Here is a 27,842-nt window from a genome sequence, read left to right as displayed (position 1 = left end):
ATTCTCTCAGTGATTTTTTTTGTCTGAAAATGTTTTAATTTCCCCCTCATTTTTGAAGAACATTTTTGGTAGATATAGAATTCTTGGTTGGCAGTTTTTCTCTTTTAGTAACTTAAATATATCATCCCACTGTCTTCTCACCTCCATGGTTTCTGCTGAGAAATCTACACTTAGTCTTATTGGGCTTCCCGTGTATGTGATGGATTGCTTTTCTCTTGCTGCTTTCAAGAATCTCTTTTTCTTTGACACCTGACATTCTGATGAATAAGTAAGTATCTTGGAGTATGTCTATTTGGATCTATTCTGTTTGGGGTATGCTGCACTTCCTGGATCTGTAGTTTTCAGTCTTTCATAAGGGTTGGGAAATTTTCAGTGATAATTTCCCTCATTAGTTTTTCTCCTCCTTTTCCCTTCTGTTTTCCTCTGGGACACCCACAACATGTACATTTATGCGATTCATGTTGTCTTTCCATTTCTTGTGTCCCTGCTCATATTTTTCCATTCTTTTCCCTATATTTTCTTTTTCTTGTTGTATTTCAGATGTTCTGTCCTCCAGTTCACTAATCCTATTCTCTGCCTCTTGAAATCTAACATTGTAAGTTTCCATTGTTTTTTTCATCTCTTTTACTGAGCCTTTCATTCCCCAAAGTTCTGTGTTTGTTTTTTCAAACTTTCAATTTCTTCTTTTTGTCCATTCCTTATCTTCTTTATATGCTCCCTCAATTCATTGATTTGATTTTTGATGAAGTTTTTCATGTCTATTTGAACATTCTAAATTGTTTCAACTCCTGTATCTCATTTGAATTGTTGGTTTGTTCCTTTGGCCTATATCTTCAATTTTCCTAGTATGATTCTCTATTTTTTGCTGGCATTTAGGCATTTAATTTCCTTAATTAGTTTATTCTGGAGATTGTTTGTTTTTTAGCCTAGGATTCTCTTGCTGGATGACTTTGTTGTCTATCCATTCTTTAACATTCAGTTCAGCTTATTCTTGGCCTCTAGCTTAGGTTTTGTTTAACAGATCAGAATTTTTCAGTTCTTGCTTTCTTCTTTCTTGCCCTGCCTGTATGGTGCCTTTTTTTTTTTTTTTAACCCCCCTTAGGAAGGTCTACGTAGGTATTATAGACCCCAGCCAGATTTTCCTAGACCAAACTGACCTCCTCTTGGGAGGAAAGAGTCATGTGTGTCAGTTTTCCCTGAGCATGAGACCCAGCAGGTTGAAATGCTTTCCTTTGAAGTCTCTGGACTCTGTATTTTTTGTATCCTGCCTGATATGTGGCGCTTTTCTGCCTGCGGGTCCCACCAGCATAAGGTGATGTGGTACCTTTAGCTTCAGCAGACTCTCCCTGCTGGGGCTGTGGTGGAGACAAAGAGGAGAGCTTGTAGGCTGGCTTTAATGCTTCAGTTTTCCAGACCCTGGGGTATGAATTCCTTGAGGGAAGGATTCCATCTGAGCTGGGCCTCACCCTTTTATTGGGGAAGGCACAGACTCCAGACAAACACTGAAACAAGCTTAATTCTGCCCATGCCTGGTGCAGTTGGAGCCTGAGAAGCCCTGCAGCTGTATCCAAAGAGTAGTCAAGCCTTAGAAACATAGCCACAAAAAAGAAAAAGAAAAATCCTTTTCAGAGCAGGACCCCCATTCCTCGGGTTTGCCAATCAAGAGCTTAAGTTGGTATGTTGCTTTGTGTATCTCCAGGTCCTATATGCCCTTTCCTTTCCTTCAGGGCCCAGACTCTTTCAAGTATTATATGCTATCCGATCCAAGAAAACCTCCGTTGTTTTTTTTTTCTTTTTCCGTCAGCCCTGCCCCCTCTCCACCAGGGCAAAAACCAGCAACCTCAGCTTTTACTGGAAGTTCACCTGAACTGGGACCCTATTTTTTAGTAGTCACAATTTGTTCTTTAATTCCACAATTGGAGCTTGGTTGTGCTCAGTCCCTGCTGCTAGTTAAGTCTCTTTCCTATCCCCTCTGGGAGCAGCCTGTGGGGGAGGGGCACTGGCCTCTGCAGCTTGGGGAACTCATGGTTCTGGGTGGGCTTGCAGCCAGTCCAGCTTGTCCAGACTGGGGTATGCTGTGTGTCCAGTCACTGGCATGGCCCCAGCAGTTGTTCTGTGCTGTTCCTGGCTATTTACTAGTTCCTCTGGAGGACGAACTAAATCCCACGCCTCCAAATATGTTTTTAACGTTTTCTTTATTAAATTTTTATTTTGAAATATTTGTAGTTTCATATGCAGTTGTAAGAAATAATACAGAGGGATCCTGTGTACTGTTTTCCCAGTTTTCCTCAGTGATAACATCTTCAAAATATAATATCACAACTACAATATTGACATTGATACAGTTAAGATACAAAACATTTCCATATCCATCAGAATCTCTCATGTTGCCCTTTTACAGCCACAGACACTTCCCTTCTACCCCACTTCCTCCTTACCCCCTTGCAAACACTATGTGTTCTTCATTTCTATCATTTTGTCACCTCAAGGATGTTATATAAATGGAATCATAAAGGATATAGCCTTTTTTTTTTTAAGTATATAACCTTTTGGGATTGTTTTTGTTTTTGTTTTTTTAACTCGGCATAATTCTCTGGAGAGTCATCCAGGTGATGCATGTTCATTCCTTTCTCTGGTGTGAATGCATCATAGATTATTTACATTCAACTGATGAAGAACATCTGAGTTGTTTTCCAGTTTGGGGCTATTACAAGTAAAGTTGCTATATTCATGTATATTTCATGAGAATATATCTTTAGTGCTCTGGGATAAATGTTCAGGAGTGGGTAATATGGTAGTGCATGCTTAGTTTTTTTGTTTTTGTTTTTGTTTTAAGAAACTGTCCCACTGTTTTCTAGAGTGGTGGTACTATTTTCCATTCCAACCAGCAGTGTTACTCCATATCCCTGCCAACATTTGGTGGAGCCACTATTTTTTATTTTAACCATTATTATAGGTATAGAGTGGTATCTCATCATGGTTTTAATTTATACTTCACTAATGGGTAATGATATTGGGCCTCTTTTCATGTATTTATTTATCATCTATATGTCTTCTTTGGTGAAATGTCTGTTCATGTTTTTTGCCCATTTTCCAACTCGAGTGTTTTTGTTGAATTTTGAGAGTTCTCCATATATTCTGGATACTATTTCTTTATTGTAAATGTAGTTTGCAAAAATTTTCTCTCATTCTGTAGTTTTCCTCTTCATTCTCTTAACAGGGTATTTCACAGAGCAAAAATTTTTGTTTTCATGAAGTTCAGTTTTTTAGTTTTTATTTTATGAATCATGTTTTGGGTGTCAAGTGCAAGAAATCCTTGCCTAAACCAAAGTCCTGAAGATTTCATATTATGTTTTTTCCTGAAAGTTCTATAATTTTATGTTTTACATTTAAATCTGTAATTCATTTTGAATTAATATTTGTATATGTTGTGAGACTTAGATCAAGGTTCATTTTTTTGTGTGCCAATGAATGGTCAATTGTTTCAGCACCATTTGTTGAAAAAGGTTATTTTTCCTGTACTGAATTGCTTTTGTACCTTTGTCAAAAATAAATTGGGAGATTTTCAAACAACCAAGTTAGCATTAGACCCTCCAGGTTGCCATTCCTCAACAGAATCTCTGAACATCTAGCAAAAACTGGCAGAGCCACCTTCCTCAGACCTCTGAAAAAGAGTTAAAATGTTGCAATAACTGGATGAGGGCCAAATTGGGAAACTATAGCTTTTAAAAACTTTAGGGAGAAGTTTGTTGGGACCCTTCCTGGTCTCTCCCCAACACCCTCCTTGGCATGGTGTGGAACCAACCTGTGCTTCCATTGTGGGACCTTGGCTCAGTTCCAGAGGGAGCAGAGTAACCCCTAAGTACATACTGGAGTACCTGTATGTGGGTATGAGTCTATTGGGTAGCAGCCTGAAAGACTAAGCCAGGAAACCTGCTCTGGCTCCCACTCCAGGAACTTTTTCTGCAAGCAGAAACAGCTTGCTGACAGCTACAATGGTATAAGAGATAAATCAAAGTAGCCTGGAGCAAAGGCTTACTCTATACATCATATAGTAGAGAACCTGGGAGTGGGAGAAAGTCGAAGGGGCATTGAATTACTGTAAAAGGGAGAATTCCTATGGCTATGCACAAGTACAAGCCCAGGACGAGATGTAGGCTCAGGAAAGTCGGAGAGACCCTGCACTTTACAGGTCTTGATAGGGGGGCTGCACTCTGAAGAACACCAGCAATTCAAAGCCAATTTGCAGACTTTGAAAGATGTTTTATGCGTTGGTTGTTTTTGTTAGCTAGTGGTACTTAACAAAAGCTCTGTCATATTACTAGTGGATACAGATTTAAGAAACAGGCAACTCAGGGACTAAATCCCAGAGTTTTAACTGTTTTTTATTTAACTTAAAATATTAAAATGTTCAATGTGAAACAGAAGTTACAGGGCAAACAAAGAAATAAGAAATGATGACTCATCCAAAGGAACAAGATAAAAATCCAGAAACCATTAAATGAAGAAGACCAGACTTTGGACATACTTGACAAAGACTTTAACAAAATGACCCTCAGAGAAAGAACTGAAGGATATCAGGAATCAAATGTGGGAACAATATGAAATAGTTAGAGATAGAAATTTTAAAAAGGAACCAAAACAGACCTGGTGAAATCTTCAGGGCCCGGGGAGCAGCAGCCTGCCAACAACATTTGCAACTTTGGATATTGATGGTGTAAGAAAAATTATCTTTGCACTACCAGGGAATCCCATGTTAGCCGTGGCCACCTGCAATCTCTCGGTTGTGCCTGCACTGAGAAAGATGCAAGGCATCTTGGATCCCCGGCCAGCCATCACCAAAGCCAGGTTATCATGTGATGTAAAACTGGATCCTCGACCAGAATACCACTGGTGTATTCTGACTTTGCATCACCAAGAACCACTGCCTTGGGCTCAGAGTACAGGTAATCAGATGAGCAGCCATTTTATGAGCATGCGCAGTGCCAATGGATTGTTGATGCTATCTCCAAAGACAGTGCAGTACGTGGAGTTCCACAAGGGCAAGGTGGTGGATGTCATGGTTATCGGACAGCTATGATGGTTACCAGTGGGAGAAAGTTTTGATGCATGTCCACATATCATTGACTGTATCCTGTAATATGCAATGGCACAGCTAGTTTTTCTAATTTGGAGATAAAAGTTGATCTGTATAGTCTACATCTTTTTTTTTTTTGTATATTCAAATTATATTTTTATTATAGTTAGAATTTTTTTTATAGTTTTTTTATTAATTAAAAAAAGAATTAACAAAACAATTAGAAATCATTCCATTCTACATGTACAATCAGTAATTCTTAATAACATCACATAGTTGCATATTCATCATTTCTTAGTACATTTGCATCGATTTAGAAAAAGAAATAAAAAGACAACAGAATAAGAATTAAAACATTAATAGAAAGAAAAAAAAAAACAAAAAACCTATACCTCACATGCAGCTTCATTCAGTGTTTTAACATAATTGCATTACAATTGGGTAGTATTGTGCTGTCCATTTCTGAGTTTTTATATCCAGTCCCGTTGTACAGTCTGTATCCCTTCAGCTCCAATTACCCCTTCTCTTTTTTTTTTTTTAATTAACGGAAAAAAAGAAATTAACCCAACATTTAGAAATCATACCATTCTACATATGCAATCAGTAATTCTTAACATCGTTACATAGATGCATGATCATCATTTCTTAGTACATTTGTATCGGTTTAGAAGAACTAGCAACATAACCGAAAAAGATATAGAATGTTAATATAGAGACAAAAATAAAAGTAATAATAGTAAAGTCAAAACAAAACAAAACAAAACAAAAACCAATAGCTCAGATGCAGCTTCATTCAGTGTTTTAACAAGATTACTTTACAATTAGGTATTATTGTGCTGTCCATTTTTGAGTTTTTGTATCTAGTCCTGTTGCACAGTCTGTATCCCTTCAACTCCAATTGCCCATTATCTTACCCTGTTTCTACCTCCTGCTGGACTCTGTTACCAATGACATATTCCAAATTTATTCTTGAATGTCCGTTCACATCAGTGGGACCATACAGTATTTGTCCTTTAGTTTTTGGCTAGACTCACTCAGCATAATGTTCTCTAGGTCCATCCATGTTATTACATGCTTCATAAGTTTATCCTGTCTTAAAGCTGCATAGTATTCCATCGTATGTATATACCACAGTTTGTTTAGCCACTCTTCTGTTGATGGAGATTTCGGCTGTTTCCATCTCTTTGCAATTGTAAATAATGCTGCTATAAACATTGGTGTGCAAACGTCCGTTTGTGTCTTTGCCCTTAAGTCCTTTGAGTATATTCCCAGCAATGGTATTGCTGGGTCGTATGGCAATTCTATATTCAGCTTTTTGAGGAACCGCCAAACTGCCTTCCACAGTGGTTGCACCCTTTGACATTCCCACCAACAGTGGATAAGTGTGCCTCTTTCTCCACATCCTCTCCAGCACTTGTCATTTTCTGTTTTGTTGATAATGGCCATTCTGGTGGGTGTGAGATGATATCTCATTGTGGTTTTGATTTGCATTTCTCTAATGGCCAGGGACATTGAGCATCTCTTCATGTGCCTTTTGGCCATTTGTATTTCCTCTTCTGAGAGGTGTCTGTTCAAGTCTTTTTCCCATTTTGTAATTGGGTTGGCTGTCTTTTTGTTGTTGAGTTGAATAATCTCTTTATAAATTCTGGATACTAGACCTTTATCTGATATATCATTTCCAAATATTGTCTCCCATTGTGTAGGCTGTCTTTCTACTTTCTTGATGAAGTTCTTTGATGCACAAAAGTGTTTAATTTTGAGGAGCTCCCATTTATTTATTTCCTTCTTCAGTGTTCTTGCTTTAGGTTTAAGGTCCATAAAACCGCCTCCAGTTATAAGATCCATAAGATATCTCCCAACATTTTCCTCTAACTGTTTTATGGTCTTAGACCTAATGTTTAGATCTTTGATCCATTTTGAGTTAACTTTTGTATAGGGTGTGAGAGATGGGTCTTCTTTCATTCTTTTGCATATGGATATCCAGTTCTCTAGGCACCATTTATTGAAGAGACTGTTCTGTCCCAGGTGAGTTGGCTTGACTGCCTTATCAAAGATCAAATGTCCATAGATGAGAGGGTCTATATCTGAGCAATCTATTCGATTCAATTGGTCGATATATCTATCTTTATGCCAATACCATGCTGTTTTGACCACTGTGGCTTCATAATATGCCTTAAAGTCCGACATCGCGAGACCTCCAGCTTCGTTTTTTTTCCTCAAGATGTTTTTAGCAATTCGGGGTACCCTGCCCTTCCAGATAAATTTGCTTATTGGTTTTTCTATTTCTGAAAAATAAGTTGTAGGGATTTTGATTGGTATTGCATTGAATCTGTAAATCAATTTAGGTAGGATTGACATCTTAACTATATTTAGTCTTCCAATCCATGAACACGGTATGCCCTTCCATCTATTTAGGTCTTCTGTGATTTCTTTTAACAGTTTTTTGTAGTTTTCTTTATATAGGTTTTTTGTCTCTTTAGTTAAATTTATTCCTAGGTATTTTATTCTTTTAGTTGCAACTGTAAATGGGATTCGTTTCTTGATTTCCCCCTCAGCTTTTTCATTACTAGTGTATAGAAATGCTACAGATTTTTGAATGTTGATCTTGTAACCTGCTACTTTGCTGTACTCATTTATTCGCTCTAGTAGTTTTGTTGTGGATTTTTCCGGGTTTTCGACGTATAGTATCATATCATCTGCAAACAGTGATAGTTTTACTTCTTCCTTTCCAATTTTGATGTCTTGTATTTCTTTTTCTTGTCTAATTGCTCTGGCTAGAACCTCCAACACAGTGTTGAATAATAGTGGTGATAGTGGACATCCTTGTCTTGTTCCTGATCTTAGGGGGAAAGTTTTCAATTTTTCCCCATGGAGGATGATATTAGCTGTGGGTTTTTCATATATTCCCTCTATCATTTTAAGGAAGTTCCCTTGTATTCCTGTCTTTTGAAGTGTTTTCAACAGGAAAGGATGTTGAATCTTGTCAAATGCCTTCTCTGCATCAGTTGAGATGATCATGTGATTTTTCTGCTTTGATTTGTTGATATGGTGTATTACATTAATTGATTTTCTTATGTTGAACCATCCTTGCATACCTGGGATGAATCCTACTTGGTCATGATGAATAATTCTTTTAATGTGTTGTTGGATACGATTTGCTAGAATTTTATTGAGGATTTTTGCATCTATATTCATTAGAGAGATTGGTCTGTAGTTTTCTTTTTTTGTAATATCTTTGCCTGGTTTTGGTATGAGGGTGATGTTGGCTTCATAGAATGAATTAGGTAGTTTTCCCTCCGCTTCGATTTTTTTGAAGAGTTTGAGGAGAATTGGTACTAATTCTTTCTGGAACGTTTGGTAGAATTCACATGTGAAGCCATCTGGTCCTGGACTTTTCTTTTTAGGAAGCTTTTGAATGACTAATTCAATTTCTTTACTTGTGATTGGTTTGTTGAGGTCATCTATGTCTTCTTGAGTCAAAGTTGGTTGTTCCTGTCTTTCCAGGAACCCGTCCATTTCATCTAAATTGTTCTATTTATTAGTGTAAAGTTGTTCATAGTATCCTGTTATTACCTCCTTTATTTCTGTGAGGTCAGTAGTTATGTCTCCTCTTCCATTTCTGATCTTATTTATTTGCATCCTCTCTCTTCTTCTTTTTGTCAATCTTGATAAGGGCCCATCAATCTTATTGATTTTCTCATAGAACCAACTTCTGGTCTTATTGATTTTCTCTATTGTTTTCAATTTCATTTATTTCTGCTCTGATCTTTGTTATTTCTTTCCTTTTGCTTGCTTTGGGATTAGTTTGGTGTTCTTTCTCCAGCTCTTCCAAGTGAACAGTTAATTCCTGCATTTTTGCCTTTTCTTCTTTTCTGATATAGGCATTTAGGGCAATAAATTTCCCTCTTAGCACTGCCTTTGCTGCAGCCCATAAGTTTTGATATGTTGTGTTTTCATTTTCATTCACCTCGAGGTATTTACTAATTTCTCTTGCAATTTCTTCTTTGACCCACTCGTTGTTTAAGAGTTTGTTGTTGAGCCTCCACGTATTTGTGAATTTTCTGGCATTCCGCCTATTATTGATTTCCAACTTCATTCCTTTATGATCTGAGAAAGTGTTGTGTATGATTTCAATCTTTTTAAATTTGTTAAGACTTGCTTTGTGACCCAGCATATGGTCTATCTTTGAGAATGATCCATGAGCACTTGAGAAAAAGGTGTATCCTGCTGTTGTGGGATGTAATGTCCTATAAATGTCTGTTAAGTCTAGCTCCTTTATAGTAATATTCAGATTCTCTATTTCTTTATTGATCCTCTGTCTAGATGTTCTGTCCATTGATGAGAGTGGGGAATTGAAGTCTCCAACTATTATGGTATTTGTGTCTATTTCCTTTTTCAGTGTTTGCAGTGTATTCCTCACGTATTTTGGGGCATTCTGGTTCGGTGCGTAAATATTTATGATTGTTATGTCTTCTTGTTTAATTGTTCCTTTTATTAGTATATAGTGTCCTTCTTTGTCTCTTTTAACTGTTTTACATTTGAAGTCTAACTTGTTGGATATTAGTATAGCCACTCCTGCTATTTTCTGGTTGTTATTTGCATGAAATATCTTTTCCCAACCTTTCACTTTCAACCTATGTTTATCTTTGGGTCTAAGATGTGTTTCCTGTAGACAGCATATAGAAGGATCCTGTTTTTTAATCCATTCTGCCATTCTATGTCTTTTGATTGGGGAATTCAGTCCATTAACATTTAGTGTTATTACTGTTTGAATAATATTTTCCTCTAACATTTTGCCTTTTGTATTATATATATCATATCTGACTTTCCTTCTTTCTACACTCTTCTCCATACCTCTCTCTTCTGTCTTTTCGGTTCTGACTCTAGTGCTCCCTTTAGTATTTCTTGCAGAGCTGGTCTCTTGGTCACAAATTCTCTCAGTGACTTTTTGTCTGAGAATGTTTTAATTTCTCCCTCATTTTTGAAGGACAATTTTGCAGGATATAGGAGTCTTGGTTGGCAGTTTTTCTCTTTTAGTAATTTTAATATATCATCCCACTGTCTTCTAGCCTCCATGGTTTCTGTGGAGAAATCTACACATAGTCTTATTCGGTTTCCCTTGTATGCGATGGATTGTTTTTCTCTTGCTGCTTTCAAGATCCTCTCTTTCTCTTTGACCTCTGACATTCTAACTAGTAAGTGTCTTGGAGAACGCCTATTTGGGTCTAATCTCTTTGGGGTGCGCTGCACTTCTTGGATCTGTAATTTTAGGTCTTTCATAAGAGTTGGGAAATTTTCAGTGAAAATTTCTTCCATTAGTTTTTCTCCTCCTTTTCCCTTCTCTTCTCCTTCTGGGACACCCACAACACGTATATTTGTGCGCTTCATATTGTCCTTGAGTTCCCTGATACCCTGTTCAAATTTTTCCATTCTTTTCCTGATAGTTTCTGTTTGTTTTTGGAATTCAGATGTTCCATCCTCCAAATCACTAATTCTATCTTCTGTCTCTTTGAATCTATCTTGTAGGTATCCATTGTTTTTTCTATCTTTTCTACTTTGTCCTTCACTTCCATAAGTTCTGTGATTTGTTTTTTCAGTTTTTCTATTTCTTCTTTATGTTCAGCCCATGTCTTCTTCATGTCCTCCCTCAATTTATCGATTTCGTTTTTGAAGAGGTTTTCCATTTCTGTTCGTATATTCAGCATTAGTTGTCTCAGCTCCTGTATCTCATTTGAACTATTGGTTTGTTCCTTTGACTGGGCCATATTTTCAATTATTTGAGCGTGATCCGTTATCTTCTGTTGGCGTCTGCGCATTTAGACAGATTTCCCTGGGTATTGGATCCAAAAGTTTGGAAGATTTTTCTGTGCAATCTCTGGGTTCTGTTTTTCTTATCCTGCCCAGTAGGTGGCGCTCGTGGCACACGTTTGTCTGCGGGTCCCACCAGTAAAAGGTGCTGTGGGACCTTTAACTTTGGAAAACTCTCGCCGTCCCGGAGGTTCGCTAGCCGAAGCGGCTTGGAAAAGTTCGAGCCGGCCCGGGGTCCGAACGCGGGGAGGGTTGCTGGCCGCCGCAGCCCGGGAAAGCGCCCGTCCGAATTTCCTAGTCGGCCCAGGCGACAAGCGTGGCGGGAGGGCGCCAGCGGCAGCGGCCCGCCCGGGAGAGTGCACGTTCCCGGGGCGTCACGGGTTTGGAAGGGGCCTCCCCCGCCCGTCACCGTTCTCCGCGGCCTGGGGATTTCCGATCCAGTTCTCTCAGTTGGTCCTGGGGGCCGCGCATGGTGTGGGCGCCAGCCGCCGCGGTTTAAGGGGACCGCCTCTCCAATTCTCCCAGCCGGCCCAGGAAGGGGGAAGGGAGTGACTCCGGCCGCTTGCCGCCCCACCCGGTGAAGCCCACGCACCTCGGCGATCTCAACGGAGCGGCTTCTCTCAGCTAGCCACCTGTTCCAGGATGGGGTACGCTGTGTTTTTTATCTCTGTTGTGGCTTTGGGCGCTGTTCTGTATCATTTCTACGCCCCTAGTAGCTGTCCTGGAGAAGAAACTAAGATCCGCGCGTCTTACTAAGCCGCCATCTTCTCCGGAAGTCTATAGTCTACATCTTGAGCAATGTTTCAAATGAATTTAAATACCTTTTAAAGAAAAATCACCTAAAAATAAATCTTAACAGACAGCTCTACTCTGATTATATCAAAGCAAATTTTTCCTTTCTTGCAAATGGCTTTGTGTGTTCAATGCTAGGTCTTATAGCAATAGCTTTTAATAGACAGTGATATGTGCCTGCAGAACTTGTGTTTTTCTCATCTTTAAAATGCATCTACTTATGCTCTTAAATTGAGGCTGTCTGCTTATTTATACTAGTGTAGGCAACACCTGGATTTCCCTTCTTAGTATGCTTCATAACTGCTGTACAGAGCTTTTGCTTGTTCTTTATCATGCATCTCATGTTTATGTGCACAGTGCCAAAAGCAGAGTGACTGGGTGGAGGCCCTGCCTTGCCTCAAGGAGAGCCACCCCTGCGGAGCACCCAAGGAGGTTTCTCATCCCAGTAGCCTCATGGCATAGTAGTCTTGGGCAGTAACTGGATACCTTTTATTTGAACAAACAAACTGGGGGAAAAAATGTTTACTTAAGTGCTGACAGCCTTTTTAACCAATACATTTAAAATTGTATAGAACAAAAAATAAAATCAAAGACTGATCTTGTACAGATATTAGTGTTACCAGCATTCATGTGGAAATTAAGAGCAAAGAAAAAATAATGTTAAACAACTCTGTACCATAACATTTTCTGTAATGATACTGAAACTTAATGAATAAAAAAAAATCTTGGTCATTATTTAAAAGTCAAAAAAAAAAAAAAAACAAAAACAAATACTGAGTCAAAGACCACAATAATTGAAATAAAAATTACCCAAAAGGTTTCAGTAGCAGATTGTAGCTGGCATAAGAAAGAAGACAAGACAATTGAAATGATTCAGGCTGCAGTGGGCATTTTTTTAAAATAATCAAAGGGAAGAAAACCTAACAGACCTATGGGATTCCATCAAACATACCAATATATGAATGCTTCTGGAGTCCCAGAAGGAGAATAAAGAAAGAGACAAAGAAATATTCAAAGAAATAATAACAGAAAACTTCTCAAATCTAAGGAAAGACATGAATATACACAAGAATCCCAGTGAACACCAAACAGGATAAATCCAAAGAGAATCGTGTCTTGAAACTTTATAGCTAAACTGTTAAATGCCAGGGACAAAGATAAAGTTCTGAAAACTGTAAGAGAAAAGTAATGTGTTATATGCAAGGAAGTCTCAATAAGATTAAGTGCCAGTTTCTCATCAGAAACCTGCAGGCAAGAAAGCATTGGAACAAAAAATTTAAAATGCTGCAAGAAGACAATTGCCAACCAAGAGTTTTCTATCTGGCAAGTCTGTCTTTCAAAAATGAGGGATAGATTAAGACATTTCTAGGTAAACAAAAGCTGAGTGAATTGATCACCACTACACCTACCTTACAAGCAATACTAAAGGGAGTTCTTCAGACTGAAAGAAAATAACACTAGACACTGGATTGAAATTGCATAAAGAAAGACCTCTGATAAAGGTAACCATATGGGTAATTATAAATGCCAGTACCGTATTGTATTTTTTGGTATGTAACTCCATTTTTTACTTTTTACAAGTTCTCGAATGCACATGCTTCAAAAGTAATGATAAATCTATTGTTCTGGACATACAGTATATAAGGATATAATTTGTAACAAAAACAACAAAAAAGATTGGGGGAAAAGAGGTATTTAGAAACAGTGTATCTGTATGACTTTAAACTTAAGTAGGTATCAAATAGATTGTGATTGCTAATTGTTAAATTTATGTCCCTTGTTAAGCCAAAGAAAATATATGAAAAATGACAAAGACATGACAAGGGACTCAAATGGTACAATACAAAAAATCAAATAAATTTAAAATAGGCATTAATGAAAAATTGAGGGAAAAAAAGGTATACAATTTTAAAATTTAAAAGCAAAATGTCAGAAGAGCATCCTGCATTATCAGTAGTGACTTTAAATGTTAATGGATTAGATTCTCCAGTTAAAAAGCAGAGCTTGGTGGATTGGATAAAAGAAACATGATCCAACTATTTATTGTTTACAAGTAACTCACCTTCAATTCAGAGACAGAAATAGGTTGAAAGTGAAAGGGTAGGAAAGTATATACCATGCAAATAGGAACCAAATGACAGATGGCATAACTATACTAATATCGGTAAAATACACTTTAAGTCAAAACAGTTGTGAGGGGCAACAAAGGTCACTATATGCTGATAAAGAAGTCAAATCAACCAGAAGACATAATTATAAATATATATACACTTAATGGCAGAGCCCCAAAATGTATGAAGCAAATATTAACATATTTGCAATGTTAATATTAAATATTAAATATTAACATAATTCCTACTAAGAATCTACTCAAGAATAGAAGATCTCAGAAGACCAATAATAAGTAAAGAATAAAATATCTAAGAATAAATTTAACCAAGGGTGTAAAGGACTTATACATTGAAAACTACAAAACATTGCTAAAAGAAATCAAGGCCTAAGTAAATGGAAGGACATTCTGTGTTCATGGATTTGGAGACCAAATATTGTTAAGATTTGTTTCTATGCAAAGCAATTTACAGATTTAGAGTATTTCCAATCAAAGTTCTAACAGCCTTTGCAGAAGTAGAAAGCTAATCAAATTTGTGTGGAAGGGTAGGGGGCTCTAAATAGCCAAAAACATCTTGAAAAAGAACAAAGGTGGAAGACTTACCCTCCCAGATTAAAAAATTTATTACAAAGCTGCAGTAATCACAACAGCATGGTACTGGGACAAGGGCAAACTTGGATCAATTGAATCAAATTGAGAGTTCAGAAATAAACCCTTATTTATTTAAGAAGAAAATATTTAGCAACCACTTACTCAGTAAGGGTTTAATATCTGGAATATATAAAGAAATCCTACAACTCAACAACAAAAACACAACCGTATTAAAAATGGGCAAAAGATTTGAGTAGATATTTCTCCAGAGAAGATATATAAATGTCCAAAAAAACACTTGAAAAGATGTTCAACATCATTAGCTATTAAGAAAATGTAAGTCAAAACCACAATGAGATACTATTTCACACACACTAGCAGAGCTAATAGTAAAAAAAAGGAAAATAACTAATGTTGGCGAGGACATGGAGTAATAAGAGTACTTGTTCGTTGTTGGTGGGAATATAAAATGGCACAACCACTGTGGAAAACAATTTGGTGGTTCCTCAAAAAGTTAAGTATAGAATTACCATCATCTGGCAATCTCACTTCTAAGTATATACCCAAAAAACTACCCAAAAGAAAACAGGAACTCAGATAATTTCACACTCGTGTTCATAGCAACACTATTTAGAAGTGTCAGAAGATGGAAGCCACCCAAGTGTTCATCAACAGATGAATGGTTCAAATGTGGCATATAACATTCAATGAAATATCATTCAGCTGTACAAAGAAAGGAAGTTCTGATACATGTGACATGGATGAACCTTAGAAGACATCATGTTGAGAGAAATGAGCCTGACAAAAGGACAAATATTTTATGATCTCATTGATATGATAGAACTAGAAGCAAATTCATAGAGTCAGAAACTAGAATACAGGTTACTAGGGAATTGGGTGGTAGGAAATGGACCTAAGCTCTCCTCAGTTAGGTCTTAATTGGTATAGTTTCTGTTTGAAGTGATCAAAAGTTTTTGTAATGGATGGTGGTAGCACAATACTGTTAATGTAATTAACACCACTGAATTATGGTTTTGAATGTGGTTAATAGGAAATTTTAGGTTCTATATATGTTACTAGAATAAAATTTATAAAAAACCAAAAAACAAGACAGCGCTGTACCACCCAGAGAACCCTAATACAAACTATAGTCAACAGTATAATTAAAATAGTTTCAACAGTTGTAACTGATGAAATACAATAATAATAGTGTGAATAATAGAAAAGACTGAGTGAGTGCAGGCAGGTATATGAGAACTCTATTTTCTGCATTTTTTTTTTGTAAAACTACAACTTTTCTAGCAAAAAAATTACTTCTGCATATCTGTGTGGGTTTATTTCTAGTTCTCTGTTTTATTCCATTGGCATATGTGTCTGTTCCCTGTCAAAGCCACAGTCTTGATTTTTGTAGCTACATAATAAGTCTTGGAATCAGAGACTGATTCTTTCCACTTTTATTATTATTTTTTAATTAGTTTAGCTATTCTAGTTCCTTTGTATTTCTATATAAATTTTAGAATAATCTTGTCTGCATATATTGGAAATCTTACTAAGATTTTGATAAGAATTGCATTAAACCTGGGTATTAATTTATGGAGAACTGACATCTTTACTATGTTGAGCGTTCCAGTACATTAGCACAGTATGTCTCTCCATATATTTAGATCTTTGATTTCTTTCATCATCCTTTTGTAGTTTTCAGCATGCAAGTCCTGTACCCATTCTTAGATTTACACTTCTTTTTTTTTTATCAATTGTAGGGGGTGGTATTGTGTTTTTAATTTGTATCCACATATTCATTTAGAAATACAATTGATTTTTGTATGTTTATCCTGGATCTTGGTGAACTCAATTATTAGTTCTGGGAGGTTTTGGTGTTTTTTTTTTTCCTGCAGATAGAGGCAGTCTTATTTCTTCCTTTCTGATCTGTATAACGTTGTATTTCATTTTCTTGCAGTATATTGCATAAGAGTTGTGAAAAAACATTTGTTTGCTTCATTACTGATCCTAGGGGAAGGAGTTCAGTCCTTCACCCTTAAATATGATTTCAGCTTAGAATTTTTGTAGATGCTTTTTATCAAGTTGAGGAATTTCCCTTCTACTCCTGTTTTCCTGAGAGATTTTATTAAAAATTGGTGTAGAATTTACACTTTCTTCATCAGTTAATGTGATCATGTAGATTTTCTTCTTTAGCTGTTAGTAGGTGGATTACACTGATTTTCCAATAATGAAACAGCCTTGCATTCCTGGAGTAAACTCTGCTTGATCATGGTGTTTATTTTTTTTTAGTCATTACTGAATTCAATTTGCTAATATTTGGTAAGGATTTTTGTGTCTGCATTAACAAGGGATATATCTTATTTTGTACTCTACTTTTGATATCAGAGCAATTCTGACTTTGTAGAATGAATTGAGAGGTGTTCCTTCCTCTTTGGTTTTCTAAAATAGATAGTGTAGAATCAGTGTAAATTTTCTTTATAAAAGTTTGGTAGAATTCTCCTTTGGAACCATCTGGGCCTGAAAATTTCTTTTTTGGAAGTTTTTAAATTGCAAATTCAATTTTCTTAATAGTTTTAGGGTTCTCTGGGAAACATCTGACAGGGAGATATATATAGCTGTATATCTATATACCTATGTTTACATGCAATCAACTTACCGATTATTTAAATCTATGAAATATCCTCACAGTAACAAACAAACCAGTGCTTGTTTGACCAAACAACTAGACACCATAACTTGGCCAAGTTGACACATGAACTTAACCATCACAAGGGTTATTCAGATTTTCTTTTTCATATTGTGTGAGTTGTGGTAGTTTGTGTTTTCTGAGAAAGTAAGCCGTTTCTTTTAAGTTTACATTTATCTGTGCTGTTCATAGTATTCCCCTCTTATCCTTATGTTATCTGCAAGGTCTGTAGTGGTATTACTGTTTCATTCCTGATATTGATAAATATGTATCTTCTCTCTCTTTTTCTTTGTCATTCTTACTTATTAGTTTCATTGATCTTTTCAAAGAAGCAGTTCTTTGCTTCAGTGATTTTCCTTATTGTTATCCCATTTTCAGTGTCATTGATTTCTGCTCTTACCTTTTTTCTTCCCCTCCTCTTGTTTGCTTTGGGTTTATTTTGTTCTTTATCGGGAAACTTGAGCTGGGAGCTTAGGTTATTGATTTGAAAATCTTCTCTTTTGTAACACATACACAGTGTATTAGTTAGGGTTCTCTAGAGAAACAGAATCAACAGGGAACACTTGCAAATATAAAATTTATAAAAGTGTCTCACGTGACCGTAGGAACGCAGAGTCCAAAATCCACAGGGCAGGATGTGAAGCTGATGACTCCGATGGATGGTCTGGATGAACTCCACAGGAGAGGCTTACCAGCCAAAGCAGGAATGAAACCTGTCTCCTCTGAGTCCTCCTTAAAAGGCTTCCCATGATTAGATTTAGCATCACTAATTGCAGAAGACACTCCCCTTTGGCTGATTACAAATGGAATCAGCTGTGGATGCAGCTGACATGATCATGACCTAATCCTATGAAATGTCCTCATTGCAACAGACAGGCCAGTGCTTGCCCAGTCAGATAAACAGGTACCACAACTTGGCCAAGTTGACACCTGTCCCTAACCATGACACACAGTTTTATAAATTTTGTTCTCACTACTTCCTTAGCTTTTTTCCCCACAAATTTTCATATATTATAATTCATTTTCATTTATTGTGATGTATTTTTTATTGCCATTGAGACAACTTCTTTGACCTATGGATTATTTATAAGTGTATTGTTTAGTTTCCAAGTATGTGGAGATTTTTCTCATTCTGAGATTGAGTTCTAATTTGATTTCATTGTGGTTAGAAGACAGAGTGTATAGATTTCAGGGTTTTTTCAATTTATTGAGTTTGTTTTGTGGCCCAAAGTATGCTCTATCTTGGTATGTTTCATCGGCATTTGAAAAGAATATGTATTCTGTTTGGGGTAATTGATTACTAGGTAATCAATACTACTACCTAGTAGTATTGATTAGATCCTGTTGGTTGATGGTATTGTTGAGTTCTTCTATCAATTTCTGAAAGAAAGGTGTTGATGTTTCCAAATCTGGATTTTTCTATTTCTACTTTCAGTTCTATCAGTTTTGTTTCACATATTTTGCATCTCATCATTTGGTTCATAGATATTTAGGTTGCTGTATCTTTTTTGAGAATTGATGCATTTGTCATTATGTAATGTCTCCCTCTGTCACTGGTAATTTTCTTTGTGCTAAAGTCTATTTAATAGTAATATAATCACTCCTGTTTTTTTTTTTTTCAATTAATGTTTGCATGATATATCCTTTTTCTTCCAGTTTGCCTTTATGGTTTGAAGAGAGTTTCTGGTAGATGGTATATAGTTGATTCATATTTTATGTATCCACTCTGCCAGTCTCTGTTTTTTTTTTTTTTTTTTTTTTTTTTTGGGGTAAGGTATGTTTTCTTTTTTTTTTTTTTTTTTTTATTAACGGAAAGAAAAAAAAGAAATTAACACAACATTTAGAAATCATACCATTCTACATATGCACTCAGTAATTCTTAACATCATCACATAGATGCATGATCATTGTTTCTTAGTACATTTGCATCAGTTTAGAGGAACTAGCAACACAACAGAAAAAGATATAAAATGTTAATATAAAGAAAAGAAATAAAAGTAGTAGTAATAGTAAAAAACAACAACAACAAACAAACCAACAAGCAAACAAAAACAAAAAAAAACCCTATAGCTCAGATGCAGCTTCATTCAGTATTTTAACATGATTACTTTACAATTAGGTATTATTGTGCTGTCCATTTTTGAGTTTTTGTATCTAGTCCTGTTGCACAATCTGTATCCCTTCAGCTTCAATTACCCATTGTCTTACCCTGTTTCTAACTCCTGCTGAACTCTGTTACCAATGACATATTTCAAGTTTATTCTCGAATGTCCGTTCACAACAGTGGGACCATACAGTATTTGTCCTTTAGTTTTTGGCTGGATTCACTCAGCATAATATTCTCTAGGTCCATCCATGTTATTACATGGTTCACAAGTTTATCTTGTCTTAAAGCTGCATAATATTCCATCGTATGTATATACCACAGTTTGTTTAGCCACTCTTCTGTTGATGGAGATTTTGGCTGTTTCCATCTCTTTGCAATTGTAAATAACGCTGCTATAAACATTGGTGTGCAAATGTCCGTTTGTGTCTTTGCCCTTAAGTCCTTTGAGTAGATACCTAGCAATGGTATTGCTGGGTCGTATGGCAATTCTATATTCAGCTTTTTGAGGAACCGCCAAACTGCCTTCCACAGTGGTTGCACCCTTTGACATTCCCACCAACAGTGAATAAGTGTGCCTCTTTCTCCGCATCCTCTCCAGCACTTGTCATTTTCTGTTTTGTTGATAATGGCCATTCTGGTGGGTGTGAGATGATATCTCATTGTGGTTTTGATTTGCATTTCTCTAATGGCCAGGGACATTGAGCATCTCTTCATGTGCCTCTTGGCCATCCGTATTTCTTCTTCTGGTAGGTGTCTGTTTAAGTCTTTTTCCCATTTTGTAATTGGGTTGGCTGTCTTTTTGTTGTTGAGTTGAATAATCTCTTTATAAATTCTGGATACTAGACCCTTATCTGATATGTCATTTCCAAATATTGTCTCCCATTGTGTAGGCTGTCTTTCTACTTTCTTGATGAAGTTCTCTGATGCACAAAAGTGTTTAATTTTGAGAAGCTCCCATTTATTTATTTCCTTCTTCAGTGTTCTTGCTTTAGGTTTAAGGTCCATAAAACCACCTCCAGTTGTAAGATCCATAAGATATCTCCCAACATTTTCCTCTAACTGTTTTATGGTCTTAGACCTAATGTTTAGATCTTTGATCCATTTTGAGTTAACTTTTGTATAGGGTGTGAGAGATGGGTCTTCTTTCATTCTTTTGCATATGGATATCCAGTTCTCTAGGCACCATTTATTGAAGAGACTGTTCTGTCCCAGGTGAGTTGGCTTGACTGCCTTATCAAAGATCAAATGTCCATAGATGAGAGGGTCTATATCTGAGCACTCTATTCGATTCCATTGGTCGATATATCTATCTTTATGCCAATACCATGCTGTTTTGACCACTGTGGCTTCATAATATGCCTTAAAGTCAGGCAGCGCGAGACCTCCAGCTTCGTTTTTTTTCCTCAAGATGTTTTTAGCAATTCGGGGTACCCTGCCCTTCCAGATAAATTTGCTTATTGGTTTTTCTATTTCTGAAAAATAAGTTGTTGGGATTTTGATTGGTATTGCATTGAATCTGTAAATCAATTTAGGTAGGATTGACATCTTAACTATATTTAGTCTTCCAATCCATGAACACGGTACGCCCTTCCATCTATTTAGGTCTTCTGTGATTTCTTTTAACAGTTTTTTGTAGTTTTCTTTATATAGGTTTTTTGTCTCTTTGGTTAAATTTATTCCTAGGTATTTTATTCTTTTAGTTGCGATTGTAAATGGGATTCGTTTCTTGATTTCTACCTCAGCTTGTTCATTACTAGTGTATAGAAAAGCTACAGATTTTTGAATGTTGATCTTGTAGCCTGCTACTTTGCTGTACTCATTTATTAGCTCTAGTAATTTTGTTGTGGATTTTTCTGGGTTTTCTACATATAGTATCATATCGTCTGCAAACAGTGATAGTTTTACTTCTTCCTTTCCAATTTTGATGCCTTGTATTTCTTTTTCTTGCCTAATTGCTCTGGCTAGAACTTCCAACACAATGTTGAATAATAGTGGTGATAGTGGACATCCTTGTCTTGTTCCTGATCTTAGGGGGAAAGTTTTCAATTTTTCCCCATTGAGGATGATATTAGCTGTGGGTTTTTCATATATTCCCTCTATCATTTTAAGGAAGTTCCCTTGTATTCCTATCTTTTGAAGTGTTTTCAGCAGGAAAGGATGTTGAATCTTGTCAAATGCCTTCTCTGCATCAATTGAGATGATCATGTGATTTTTCTGCTTTGATTTGTTGATATGGTGTATTACATTAATTGATTTTCTTATGTTGAACCATCCTTGCATACCTGGGATGAATCCTACTTGGTCATGATGTATAATTCTTTTAATGTGTTGTTGGATACGATTTGCTAGAATTTTATTGAGGATTTTTGCATCTGTATTCATTAGAGAGATTGGTCTGTAGTTTTCTTTTTTTGTAATATCTTTGCCTGGTTTTGGTATGAGGGTGATGTTGGCTTCATAGAATGAATTAGGTAGTTTTCCCTCCACTTCGATTATGTTGAAGAGTTTGAGGAGTGTAGGTACTAATTCTTTCTGGAATGTTTGATAGAATTCACATGTGAAGCCGTCTGGTCCTGGACTTTTCTTTTTAGGGAGGTTTTGAATAACTAATTCAATCTCTTTACTTGTGATTGGTTTGTTGAGGTCGTCTATTTCTTCTTGAGTCAAAGTTGGTTGTTCCTGTCTTTCCAGGAACCTGTCCATTTCTTCTAAATTGTTGTATTTATTAGCGTAAAGTTGTTCATAGTATCCTGTTATTACCTCCTTTATTTCTGTGAGGTCAGTAGTTATGTCTCCTCTTTCATTTCTAATCTTATTTATTTGCATCCTCTCTCTTCTTCTTTTTGTCAATCTTGCTAAGGGCCCATCAATCTTGTTGATTTTCTCATAGAACCAACTTCTGGTCTTATTGATTTTCTCTATTGTTTTCATGTTTTCAATTTCATTTATTTCTGCTCTAATCTTTGTTATTTCTTTCCTTTTGCTTGCTTTGGGATTAGTTTGCTGTTCTTTCTCCAGTTCTTCCAAGTGGACAGTTAATTCCTGCATTTTTGCCTTTTCTTCTTTTCTGATAAAGGCATTTAGGGCAATAAATTTCCCTCTTAGCACTGCCTTTGCTGCGTCCCATAAGTTTTGATATGTTGTGTCTTCATTTTCATTTGCCTCTAGGTATTTACTAATTTCTCTTGCAATTTCTTCTTTGACCCACTTGTTGTTTAAGAGTGTGTTGTTGAGCCTCCATGTATTTATGAATTTTCTGGCACTCCGCCTATTATTGATTTCCAACTTCATTCCTTTATGATCCGAGAAAGTGTTGTGTATGATTTCAATCTTTTTAAATTTGTTAAGACTTGCTTTGTGACCCAGCATATGGTCTATCTTTGAGAATGATCCATGAGCACTTGAAAAAAAGGTGTATCCTGCTGTTGTGGGATGTAATGTCCTATAAATGTCTGTTAAGTCAAGTTCATTTATAGTAATATTCAGGTTCTCTATTTCTTTATTGATCCTCTGTGTAGATGTTCTGTCCATTGATGAGAGTGGTGAATTGAAGTCTCCAACTATTATGGTATATGTGTCTATTTCCCTTTTCAGTGTTTGCAGTGTATTCCTCACGTATTTTGGGGCATTCTGGTTCGGTGCGTAAATATTTATGATTGTTATGTCTTCTTGTTTAATTGTTCCTTTTATTAGTATATAGTGTCCTTCTTTGTCTCTTTTAACTGTTTTACATTTGAAGTCTAATTTGTTGGATATTAGTATAGCCACTCCTGCTCTTTTCTGGTTGCTGTTTGCATGAAATATCTTTTCCCAACCTTTCACTTTCAACCTATATTTATCTTTGGGTCTAAGATGTGTTTCCTGTAGACAGCATATAGAAGGATCCTGTTTTTTAATCCATTCTGCCAGTCTATGTCTTTTAATTGGGGAATTCAGTCCATTGACATTTAGAGTTATTACTGTTTGGATAATATTTTCCTCTACCATTTTGCCTTTTGTATTATATATATCATATCTGTCTTTCCTTCTTTCTACACTTTTCTCCATGTCTCTCTCTTCTGTCTTTTTGTATCTGACTCTAGTGCTTCCTTTAGTATTTCTTGCAAAGCTGGTCTCTTGGTCACAAATTCTCTTAGTGACTTTTTGTCTGAGAATGTTTTAAATTCTCCCTCATTTTTGAAGGACAATTTTGCTGGATATAGGAGTCTTGGCTGGCAGTTTTTCTCTTTTAGTAACTTAAATATATCATCCCACTGTCTTCTAGCTTCCATGGTTTCTGCTGAGAAATCTACACATAGTCTTATTGGGTTTCCCTTGTATGTGACGGATTGTTTTTCTCTCGCTGCCTTCAAGATCCTCTCTTTCTCTTTGACCTCTGACATTCTAACTAGTAAGTGTCTTGGGGAACGCCTATTTGTGTCTAATCTCTTTGGGGTGCGCTGCACTTCTTGGATCTGTAATTTTAGGTCTTTCATAAGAGTTGGGAAATTTTCAGTGAAAATTTCTTCCATTAGTTTTTCTCCTCCTTTTCCCTTCTCTTCTCCTTCTGGGACACCCACAACACGTATATTTGTACGGTTCACATTGTCCTTGAGTTCCCTGATACCTTGTTCAAATTTTTCCATTCTTTTCCAGATAGTTTCTGTTTCTTTTTGGAGTTCAGATGTTTCATCCTCCAAATCACTAATTCTATCTTCTGTTTCTTTAAATCTGTCATTGTAGGTATCCATTGTTTTTTCCATCTTTTCTACTTTATCTTTCACTTCCATAAGTTCTGTGATTTGTTTTTTCAGTTTTTCTATTTCTTCTTTATGTTCAGCCCATGTCTTCTTCATGTCCTCCCTCAATTTATCGATTTCGTTTTTGAAGAGGTTTTCCATTTCTGTTCGTATATTCAGCATTAGTTGTTTCAGCTCCTGTATCTCATTTGAACTATTGGTTTCTTCGTTTGACTGGGCCATATGTTCAATTTTCTGAGCGTGATCCGTTATCTTCTGCTGGCGTCTGGGCATTTAGTCAGATTTCCCCGGGTGTTCGACCCCACAGGTTGAAAGATTTTTCTGCGCAGTCTCTGGGTTCTGTTCTTCCTATCCTGCCCAGTAGGTGGCGCACGTGGCACACGCCTGTCTGTGGGTTCCACCAGCGAAAGTTGCTGTGGGTCCCTCAACTCTGGAAAACTCTCACCGTAGGGGAGGTTCGGCAACCGAAGCGTCTTGGAAGAATGCCAGCCGGCCCGGGGTTCCAAACGCGGGGCGGGTCGCCGGCTGTCGCAGCACAGGAGAGCGTCCGGCCAAATTAGCTAGTCGGCCCGGGGCACCAAGCGTGGCGGGAGGGCGCCAGCTGTCGCAGCCCGGGAGAGTGCACTGCTCCCAGCCGACGGGGGAGTCACGTGTTTGGAAGGGATCCCCCGGTCACTGTTCTCCGCAGTCTGGGGATTTCCGACCCAACTATCTCAGTTGTTCCGGGGGGCCTCGTGTGGTGGGGGCACCAGCCGCCGCGGCCTAAGGGGACCGCCTGTCCAATTCTACCAGCTGGCTTGGGAAGGTGGAAGGGAGGGACTCCAGTCGCTTGCTGTCCCACCCAGGAAAGCCCGTGCCCCTTGGTGATCTCACCGGAGCTGGTTCTCCCAGATAGTCAGCCGTTCCAGGATGGGGTACGCTGTCCCTTTGATCTCCCTCGTGGCTCCGGGAGCTGCTCTGTATTATCTCCACTCCCCCAGTAGTTGTTCTGGAGGAGGAAAGGTGAGGGCGGCAAGGCTGTCGAGGCTGGTGGCGGAGGAGCACGGTGAAGGCGGGGGAAGAGGGCACCGTGTTGGTTGGAGAGCAGCCGGAGCAGGAGGGGGAGGAGGGGGGTAGGGAGGTCGGGCGGCTCGGCTGCTGCGGGGCGCGTGCGCCGCGCGGCGGTCCGGCGGAGAAAGAGAGGGGGTAGGGAGGTCGGGCGGCTCGGCTACTGCGGGGCGCGTGCGCCGCGCGGCGGTCCGGCGGAGAAAGAGAGGGGGTAGGGAGGTCGGGCGGCTCGGCTGCTGCGGGGCGCGTGCGCCGCGCGGCGGTCCGGTGGAGAAAGAGAGGGGGTAGGGAGGTCGGGCGGCTCGGCTGCTGCGGGGCGCGTGCGCCGCGCGACGGTCCGGCGGAGAAAGAGAGGGGGTAGGGAGGTCGGGCGGCTCGGCTGCTGCGGGGCGTGTGCGCCGCGCGGCGGTCCGGCGGAGAAAGAGCCAGTCTCTGTTTTTTAATTGATATATTTAAACCATAAACATTTAATATAATTACTGATATGTTAGTGCTGGAGTCTGTCATTTTAATTTTTGTTTTCTCTTTTCTTTTTTTCTTGCCTTACCTGTGGGTCCATTATGATTTTGTTTTTCAGCATTCATATTCATTTGTTAAATCCTGTCTTCACTGTAAAACTCCTCCATCTATGGTGACTTTGAGTATCTTTGTAGAGTCCTTTTAGTGGTTGCTTAAAGTATATACATTATATATACTTATCATAGTCTTCTGGTGTCATCATTTTACCCATTCAGGTAAAGTCGAAATATTGCCTGCCCTTCCATCCCTTGACCTTCCCCCATTTCTAATTGTCTTAAATATTTGCTCTAAAAACATTAGAACCACATCAGACAGAGTTATAATTTTTGCTTTAACCATAAAACATAATTTAGAAAACACAAAGAGGAAAAGGAACCCTTATTGTATTTACCCATATTTGTTTTTTTTTTTCCTTTTTGATGATCCATAGTTCCTTGTTTTCTCTCTGCCTGATAACTTTAGCTGTTCTTTTAGGTTACATCTGCTAGTGAAAATCTTTTGATCTTCCTTCATCTGAGAGTGCCTTGATTTCACCTTCATTCCTAAAGGATATTTTTACTAGATATAGGATTCTGTGTTGACACCTCATTTCTATCAGCACATGAAAAATGTCATTTCACCTTTTTCTGAACTTTGTATTTCTGCTGAAAAATCCACTGCCTCATTGTTGGGTGACAACAGGCGTCCAGGCTTCCTGTTTGGTCTCTGTCATACCAGGGTGGGCGACGTGTGAGGGTTGTTGCAATCCAGTGGGAATGAAAGTCTTGGCTCCCTACTTGACTTTCTCTAAAACCAACCTGGCAAGAGAGTTGGGACATCTCATTATAGTCCATCACGGGTGGAATTTTAGGTTCCCAGTTCACCCTTTGCTGGTAGTGTTGGGGGTGGAGCTTGTTTTTTCTGCGTTGTTTGGTTAGAGTAGAGAAGTTATTGTCCAAACATTTTCTGTGTTGATAAATTGTCCCTTTCCTCATCCTTTGGCTAGAGCATGTTTTTTTAAAAATTTTTTTCCTAAACCTGTCAGCATTTTCTGTTTGCCAGCTTCTTCACCTCCAAGTCTGGGGATATATGAGGAAAAGAACAAAATTAAACAAGGAAGTCACCACTATGTCATTCTTCCGGTCCAAAGATCCTTCGTCTGTCTACTGCCTTCTTTCCACCTTTCAGAGTCTCCAGGGTTTTTAGTTGTGTTTAGCAGAAGGAATAAGGAAAAGTTCATCTGCTCCATCTTTCCAATATCAGAATTCCCTGCACTGTTGTTTTTTAAGTAAATTGCGGTCATGTTATTCTACCTTTACATATTTCAGCCATGTGTCTCCTAAGAACAAAGACATCCTTCCGTATAGCTACAATACTGTTATCAAACACCCAGGAAATTTAACATTGACACAGTATTATCAAATCAAAATCCATATTCCTATTACTTCAGTTGTCTCCAGAATATTCTTTTTTTTTTTTACATGGGCAGGCACCGGGAATTGAACCCGGGTCCTCTGGCATGGCAGGCAAGCATTCTTACCTCCAGAATATTCTTTATGGTTGTTTTTTCCCCCACTAATTCCGGATTTGGTCCAGCATCATACATTGCATTTGGTTGTTTAATATCTTTCCATCTGGACTTTTTGTTGTTCTGTTCTGTTTTGTTTTTCTCTTTCAAAACATTGACTTTTTTTAGAAGCCGGTTAAGATAATGAGTGATAATCTCTCTGGTCATGAAGCTTAGATTTGATTGGAAGGATATAGATGACAACAAGATAAACATATTTTAAAATCATGTTTATAATATGTTACAGAAAAAATAAAGCAGAAAAGAGTGAATGTTGGGATGGGGGAGAGACATTTTCTTTATCTCTTCTAAAATAGTGCTCACCGTCATTCTTTGTGCCCGTTTTTTGCTCTATCTTTTCTCTTTTTCAAGACATATCTGTTTGGTGTTATGTATTAAAATATGTTTATAATCCTTTTTCTTCACCTACTAGAATTACATGCAAACAGTGGCTTTATCTGTTTTAATCACAAGTGTAGAACAATTCCGTACTTGTAGCAGACCCTCAGTAAATATTGCTGAATGAATTCTCACTCAGATGTTCACTGAAATCCTGTTGCTAGCATAGTTCCTTGAATAATATTTGTTGATTTCATTAATTCTTAGACTCAGCTTATATAAGAACCCATTTTGCTGAATGACTTACAAGAGTTTTTTATACTTGGTTGAGAATGAGAGATGGAACCTCCTCAGATCCTCGGAATGCTTCTTAGCTATCACCTTGGGGAATCTGCCCAGCCTGTATACAAGGGAGTAAGCCAGTTGTGTGCTGGGTTCTTAACTGGAATACAAAACACTGTTTCTTTTGCAAAATTAACAA

General features: G+C 37.7%; 1 protein-coding gene across 3 annotated transcripts in view; it reads left to right on the top strand.

The window, feature by feature from the left end:
• The window catches only part of SEC22A (SEC22 homolog A, vesicle trafficking protein), a 130,564-nt gene that overhangs the window by 94,737 nt on the left and 7,985 nt on the right, over window positions 1-27,842 (top strand). The window lies entirely within an intron of this gene.

This window comes from Tamandua tetradactyla, chromosome 10 (assembly GCF_023851605.1).
Source record: "Tamandua tetradactyla isolate mTamTet1 chromosome 10, mTamTet1.pri, whole genome shotgun sequence".
Taxonomy (NCBI): Eukaryota; Metazoa; Chordata; class Mammalia; order Pilosa; family Myrmecophagidae; genus Tamandua; species Tamandua tetradactyla.
Note: the sequence above shows the minus strand (reverse complement) of the source record. Positions and strands in the feature narration are given on the sequence as shown.